We start from the raw sequence: 8,309 nt of genomic DNA, 5'->3' as shown, positions 1-8,309 counted from the left end.
TCAATAGAATCAATTTCCACCAGTTTCTTTAAACCCAATAACATAATTTATTTCGAGTGGGCTGGATGGAGGAACATGATCCATGTAAAAAATTGTTATCGTTTTATTTGAACTGAATGCTCATAAAATATTGGAGTGGGAACTAACTGCATAACAGCACTGCTGGCAACATTTGCGGAATAGATTCGTGCAGCCAAAACGCACAATGACAACCTGGGACTGTGCGCCACCGAATACTCGGGGAAAAACAGTTAAACACTTCGTCTCTGGGTGGGCTCGAACCACCAACCTTTCGATTAACAGCCGAACGCGCTAACCCATTGCGCCACAGAGACTGATGAAAGTATAAGGTTTAAGGCATCCCAAACCAGAGTGTCAGACAGTTAAAGCTTCAGATTGCTCTGACCGGTGTGGAACTTGTCCACTCTCAGTGGTACTTTTCACAAATAAATGGAGGGACATTCATTGTGGATGCGTGGAAACAGTCTGGTCCCGCACACTGCAGACACTTCCATGTCACCGCCAACCAGCTCTCCCGCAACCGGTGTGATCTACCTTCCAGCCTTCCGGTGCCTTGTCTGTGACAAAGTATTCTGATTGTCCCGAAGCCAGTGTTAGGTTTGAATTCCTTTTCAGCTCCTGACTGCGGATATTCCTGTGATTAAACAGGAACTAAATGCTAACAGGGACCGTTGGATTCACCGTTTCTTTGCTTGGTGAAATTTCAAAGATTGAAATCGACGCACATCAACCCCAAACGTCCCGTGAGATGGAAGCCCAGTTGCTGTTTCAAGCTTGAATGCAGGTACAAGCAGAACTTATTCAAAGAAAGTCCAAGTCCCTGAGACGCCTGATTATTTGCACCAAACTCTTTGCAAAGATTTGAGGTTCATGTTTGGTGATCTGGGCCCATCTTTTGCCAAACTACAACACTTCAAACATAACTCAACGGCCTGAAAGCGCTTTGGGGTGACATGAGTTCCTGAAAGGCACTGCAGAAATGGAAGTCCTTCTTTGCAAAAGTTCGATGCAATTTCAAAATTTGCGAGCAATATCAGGGCTCCTCTGGGACCCCTCGTAAATTTCAATGAACAACTCCAAAGGGAGAATCATAGCCCGAGACCAACGAGCCAACTGTTTGACAAACGTGAAAATAAGGTGTAACCATGATCAAAGCATTTTTGTGTGTGTCGCTATTCAGAACATAAGAACTTAAGAACTAGTAGCAGGAGTAGGCCATATGGCCCCTCGAGCCTGCTCCACCATTTAATATGATCATGGCTGATCCGATCATGGACTCAAGTCCACATCCCTGCCCGTTCCCCATAAGCCTTATTCCCTTATCAGTTAAGAAGCTATCTCTCTCTTAAATTTATTTAATGTCATGGCTTTCTCAGCTCTCTGAGGCAGTGAGTTCGGCAGATTTACAACCCTCTGAGAGAAGAAATTCCTCCTCATCACAGATTTAAATGGGCGGCCCTTTATTCTGAGATTATGCCCCCTAGTTCTAGTCTCCCCTACCAGTGGAACCATCCTCTCTGCATCCACCTTATAAAGCTCCCTCATTACCTTATACGTTTCGATAAGATCACCTCTCATTCTTCTGAATTCCAATGAGTAGAGGCCCAACCTACTCAACATTTTCTCATAAGTCAACCACTCATCTCCGGAGTCAACCCAGTGAACCTTCTCTGAACTGCCTTCAAAGCAAGTATATCCTTTCGTAAATATAGTAAGTGTTTGTGATCCTCGCTCAATTGCCAGACGGACGGTTTGAATCACCCCCACCTTACAAAAGTTCTAGATCTGGGAATTATTATTCAGAGTGTAAATTAAATGAGTCACGGAAAGGGATGCTTCGGTGATAAATCATAGTATATTTATTTGCTGTAACATACACTGGCTAAAACATGCACTGCTGAACGAAATGTCTCTGTGGAGAATAAAATCCCGGTTACAAACAACATACATACAGTACAGAAATGAACCTAGTAACACGCAGTAATTCCCTGGTGGATTCTAACCCCAACCCTACCAATGAATTACCCTCCCCAGAATAGCCCCAGAAAGCTTCACTTCTGAGAAAACCCTGAGCCCTTACCCAGCTGGCCTGGGATATCTGGTTACTGGCTTGGGACACTCGCGACCATGTTCACCACCACACGCAGCCCGTTTCCTTGCTCAGCTCAGCTGTGGGAATTCACTGCCTGGTCTTCAGTCTCGGTGGCTTCTTCTGCAGTACTGCGGCCCCTTCCTCTGGTACATCGATCGGTGGAGCGAGAGCTAGAGGGAGAGGGGGCTCTCTCTAGACACAAGCTGCATGCTGCAAGCTCCAAGCTTCACACCAAGCTCCAAGCTAAAAATAAAGTGGAATGGACCCTGTCTTTCTGGGAGTCTTGCTACCCCTATCTTTCCCGCCAATCTTTAAAACCCCTTTGTTTCTAAGCACGGGTACTTAGTCAGTGATGGGCCATCCCACCCATGCATTGGGCTGATGGCCCTTAGTCTGGGCATCTCTCTGAGCCTTTGTGTTGGGAAAGTCCCAGCTCCTCCTTGGCTGGCCAGGCTGGTGGGTTCATTGTTCTGTGTCTCCTTCTGAGATGGAGGTGAGAAGTGCTTTTACAAATTAGAGTGGCTTTGTCAGTGGCCCCCCTTCCTGGCTGACAGCTCTCTTGTCAATGGATGACAGACAGCTCTTTTGTCCCAGCTAACTGCCATGCGGTCTCTGGAGTTTTAACAAAACCAGCTTTTTTACATAACTGCGCAGGGTGTCCCCAGCACAGGGAAAATAGTCTCAGAAAAATAAAATCCACAAAATATTCTCGACTGAGTCCTTTCTTAAAACAGAAACTTTGTGATCTCTTCATTCTGCTCTGCTAATTATCGATCTTGCCACGTAAAAAGTGCATTGGCATTGCAATGCATTAATGTAAAATTAATGAAAAGAAAATGCAACGTTTTGTCGAGTGCAAAACATGCAGTGCCTGCATTTCAAAAAGCATTGCTTTTATTCATCCTGCGGAATGCATATTGCACAGATAATCTCAGCACACATTGTGCAGGCAAAGGCAGCATTCGACAACAAAGTGATTTGTCCTCCGCTGATTTGTAGCAGATAACTGACGGTTGAGCACACAATTTGACAACTAGACTTGTAGATCAAGCATCAATGAAAAAGGCAACAAAACTGCCCACCAGCACCAGGTGTCTTTCACTTGTTTGTCCCAAATTTTCAGCAGCTGGGACAACAAGAATTTAGGTTTCACTGAGATTTGAACTCAAATCACTGGATTTAAAGTCAAGAGGGCTCACCATTACACGATGGAACCAACTATTCCAAAACATTTGAAACATACTTCGTCACAGACAAGGCACCGGAAGGCTGGAAGGTAGATCACACCGGTTGTGGCAGAGCTGGTTGGTGGTGACATGGAAGTGTTTGCAGTGTGCGGGACCAGACTGCTTCCACACATCCACAATGAATGTCCCAACCTTTATTTGGGAAAAGTACAACTGAGAGTGGATAAGTTCCATCCCGGTCGGAGCAATCTGAAGCTTTAACTGACTGACACCCTGGTGTTGCATGTCTTGCAGTGTGTATCTGTGGTGCAATGGTTTAGTGCATTCGGCTGGTAACTGAAAGGTGGGTAATCCAAACCCATCTCCGGGCGAAGCCTTTTAATGTTTTTCCCCGAGGATTCGGTGCCGCACAGTTCCGGGTTGTCATTGTGCATTTTGGCTTCACGAATATATTCCGCAAACATTGCAAGCTTTGCTGTTATCCAGTGAGTTCCCACTCCAATACTTTTATGAACATTCAGCACAAGTAAAACGATAACAATTTTTTACATGGATCATGTTCCTCCATCCAGTCCAATCAAAATAAATTATGTTATTGGGTTTAAAGGAACTGGTGAAAATTGATTCTATTGATGCATATATCGAACTGGAACTTCGGTCTCAAGTGCTCCTCCTATCAAGAATAGACACACACACAATCAATGGTTTTACAACTGAGTCATAAACACTTACAATTTCTCATACAGCACGTAAATGAGATAGGGATAGAAATTCATCACATGTAAAGAGAAAATGAATGATTAAAGATGCTACTGTCCCTCAGTAACTATATTATTGTTTATTTCATCCTGAAAAAGGTTATCGGTTATTTAACGGTGATTAAATGAATTCTTATTTTTTCATATTAGCTGCATGTCGTCAATTTTAAAAGGTTTTGAATTGAAAAAAGCTGTTACAGAAGTTACCGCCCTGACCTGGAATCGAAGCTGTTTTTCGGTGGTATAAGGAGTGGTTTTACCCAATCATTTAAAGGTGATTTCAAAGAATCACGTGGCGTTAAATTCAGATCACGGTGACGATGTGTTTCGGTGTGAAACAAGTGGATTCAAAAGGACAATAATGACACCAAGCATTACGATGCAGCGATGCAGCAATGCAGCGTTCCCTGGTGGTCCAGTGATTAGGATTCGGCGCTCTCACCACCGCGGCCCTGGGTCGATTTCCGGCCAGGGAAATTGCACTTCCATCAAAATTAAAACCTTAGAAGAAAGAGTTACATGTATCTCATGTGGAAAAAAAGATTCATTGATTTAAACATAATTAATTAATCCGTTGTAGAACTTCAATCATTTAATTTGCCCTGAGTATGTGAGGAACTTTTATCCCGACCTCATTGTATTTTAGTAGCATGGTCCAGCACCGGTATCTCCACCTGTGAAAGTAGGAAACTGCTGTAAATACACAACAGGACGGGTAGCCTTTGACAAACAATTAAACCCAGGTTACAGCCTCTCTTCCTTCCCGTACCCTTTGCTGGACACTTGTTCCCCTTTAATTTTACAGACTGACTGAGTTCACTAATCGCGGGGAGAGAGTAGGTGCCTCCGCGGCCCCACTGTGCTAACATGGAAGATAACACGATGGGGATGTGGGGATGTGGGGTGGGGATCAGTGACATGTTTGTATAAAGGGCAGCGGAGGAGAAGGATTGACAGCTGTCAGTTTGGGACAGAAGTTGTTCAAGGTGAGCCAACATATTCCCGATCAGCACAGAAGGCATTCACTGGTCAGCTGCCCTCTGCTGTACTTCTGGTCAGAGCGGTTTCCGCAGTGGAGCCGTTATCACATTTGCTTTCCACGTGAAAGGATCCCGTGCAGGAAGATTATGTTTAAACTTGCTGTGGATGAACAGCCATGGGCGAGTTTATTCTCCTGTCAAAAGAGCGACAGTGGCTTCTCCCTTATTCTTTAATTGCTCTTTATTTCACTTCACTAAATAGATATATTTGAGTGAGAGAAATTGTTCCAGAGTGTCGCACACTTCATCTTTTGTTCCCTTTTAAACACATAAAATGAGGCCGGGGGAATAAATCCAGAAAACAAAGCCGAGGGATATAGACAAGAGGAAGAGAGAAGGGGAAATACTGCCTCTACCCAGAACTAATGCAGAAACTCCTCTGCTGCGCTCGGGGTGGCCACCCGCAGCCTGGATAAACTAACGTCCCAACAGTTCATTGATTGTCGGAGTGGGACCGTGCGGCGCTTCAGAAGACAGGTCGAAAAAGCAAAGTCACTGATTCAGTCCCATGTGCTTCTCTGACTGACACCGGAGAAACGGTGAGACAGATTTTGGAGCATAGGTCTGGTTATTGTGAAACAGCAAAGAAAATATTACGTCTGGAATTAAATTATTTAATGTGTATCCTGCTCGTTTAGTGGTTAGGCATTCACAGAGGGAGCCCGAGTTCGGAAAGTAACTTTTTAATTCAAATTTTTTCAAATAATTACATGCAATTAATTAAACTCTGTGGGAGGTGGCGTGATTAAAACATCACCGATCGGAAAGGAATTGTCCGCAGGAAGCCTCCAACCGGAATTTTTGGGCCAATATTCCCACCCGGATTGTTTTGCAGACTTACAGTCAATACTTCAATAACTGAACTGTAAGAATTTCAGGAGCTTTCATCACAGATGATATTTTACACCCTATCTGACTAAACACATTCTGAATTTTTGAAATTGGTTTCAAATGTTCATTGCTCAGAAGACAAGGAACCTGGGGTACTTTTTTCAATTTATTTCACAGCAAATATATTCTAAAATGATGATTCTACCCGGGCTCGAACCTGGGCCTTTTTCGTGTGTGAGAGGAACGTGATAACCACTCCACTACAGAAACCACTGCTAAACTTATTGCCCAGAGAGAAGTGTTAAGCCAGAAGGTGTAATTCTGAATCCCTCTCTGTGAAAAAATCTTTTCACAAACATTTCTCTGACCGAAGCTGCACAAGTCAAAAATGTTCCTTTCAAAGTCGTCAAACTCCCAAATTAACGCACCCCCCGAATCTTCTGGATCAGAAAGCTCTAGTTGTGCCGACTCAATCCATAAATCTGACTTTACGCACCCTGTATTTTAGGAGATTGGTTTAAAATGTTCATTGCTCATAAGACACGGAACCTGGGGCTACTTTTGTTCAATGTATTTCACAGCAAATATATTCTAAAATAAAGCACGCGCCCAGGCTCAAACCAGGGACATTTTATGTGGGAGGTGAACATGATAACGGCTACACTACGTAAACCTTTCATTAACCCAGCCCCTGGTTCGTCATTTGTACCACAATTTAAACCAATGAGATCGGGATAAAAGTTCCTCACATGCTCATGGCAAAATAAATGGTAAAATATTTACAAAATAATTTATGTATTAATTAATGATGTTCAAGTAAATGATTCTTATTTTTTATACATGATTTGCATATAGATTTGTAAAATAAATGAACTCTTTTTTTTATAAGGTTTTGAATTAAAAGTACAACTTCCCAGGGTGGGAATTGAATCCAGGACACCACGTTGAGAGTATTGAATCCTTACCACTCGACAACCAGGGACCAATAGACCGTTTTACTGCTGCATCATTATAGTTCATGACATTATTGTCATTTTCAGTTCACTTGATTCACACCGAAACATATTGTAAATGTTGTGTATGCATGCCTGTTTACTGTGTGATAGCTGTAACACTGCTATGCAACACTGAATCGACTCTTACACTCTACACACCTTATCTACACCAGAGGTTCCTGCTGCTTGAGACTGAAAGGTTACCTGCAACCCAGTATATAAAGGAGCTCACAGCTTGGTGTCCTCACTTGAGGAGCTTCAAATAAATGACTACAGGTCTCCACAGTTTAAGTATCATACCCTGCCTCGTGGAGTCATTACTAAAGGTGACTACATACACTACAGTAAACGCCACTTGAAATCACATTCAAATGATTCACTGAATCCACCCCTTGTACCACCGCAACACAGGTTCGATTCTTGGTCAGGGAGATAATATTTACAACACAGTTTTCAAACTAATAGACCTATATAAATGTCAACATGCAGCTAATGTGAAAAAATTAATTCATTTAATCATGTTCAATGAACCAATAACTTTCTTTTGCAGAATTAAAGAAATGATAATATGGTTACTGAGGGATAGTGGTACATAAGAACATAAGAACATAAAAATTAGGAACAGGAGTCGGCCATCTAGCCCCTCGAGCATGCTCCGCCATTCAAAAAGGTCATGGCTGATCTGGCCGTGGACTCAGCTCCACTTATCCGCCCGCTCCTCATAACCCTTAATTCCCTTATTGGTTAAAAATCTATCTATCTGTGACTTGAATACATTCAATGCGCTAGCCTCAACTGCTTCCTTGGGCAGAGAATTCCACAGGTTCACAACCCTCTGGGAGAAGGAATTCCTTCTCAACTTGGTTTTAAATTGGCTCCCCCGCATTTTGAGGCTGTGCCCCCAAGTTCTAGTCTCCCCGACCAGTGGAAACAATCTCTCTGCCTCTATCTTGTCTATCCCTTTCATTATTTTAAATGTTTCTACAAGATCACCCCTCACCCTTCTGAACTCCAACGAGTAAAGACCCAGTCGACTCAATCTATCATCATTAGATAACCCCCTCATCTCCGGAATCAGCCGAGTGAATTGTCTCTGTACCCCCTCCAAAGCTAGTATATCCTTCCTTAAGTAAGGTGACCAAAACTGCACGCAGTGCTCCAGATGCGGCCTCACCAATACCCTATACAGTTGCAGCAGGACCTCCTTGCTTTTGTACTCCATGCCTCTCGCAATGAAGGCCAACATTCCATTCGCCTTCCTGATTACCTGTTGCATCTGCAAACTAACTTTTTGGGATTCATGCACAAGGATCCCCAGGTCCCTCTGCAGCGCAGCATGTTGCAATTTCTCCCCATTCAAATAATATTCCCTTTTTACTGTTTCA

At 43.2% G+C, this 8,309-nt stretch overlaps 1 non-coding gene across 1 annotated transcript; it reads right to left on the bottom strand.

The window, feature by feature from the left end:
* Window positions 1-261: 261 nt before the first annotated feature.
* Window positions 262-335, bottom strand: trnan-guu (transfer RNA asparagine (anticodon GUU)). Its single transcript has one exon. It is a non-coding gene; the product is annotated as a tRNA-Asn (tRNA).
* Between the last annotated feature and the right edge of the window lie 7,974 nt (window positions 336-8,309).

This window comes from Pristiophorus japonicus, unplaced genomic scaffold (genome assembly GCF_044704955.1).
Source record: "Pristiophorus japonicus isolate sPriJap1 unplaced genomic scaffold, sPriJap1.hap1 HAP1_SCAFFOLD_233, whole genome shotgun sequence".
In the NCBI taxonomy this organism is placed as follows: domain Eukaryota; kingdom Metazoa; phylum Chordata; class Chondrichthyes; family Pristiophoridae; genus Pristiophorus; species Pristiophorus japonicus.
The sequence above is the reverse complement of the archived record's forward strand: the minus strand, read 5'-3'. Positions and strand labels throughout refer to the sequence as shown.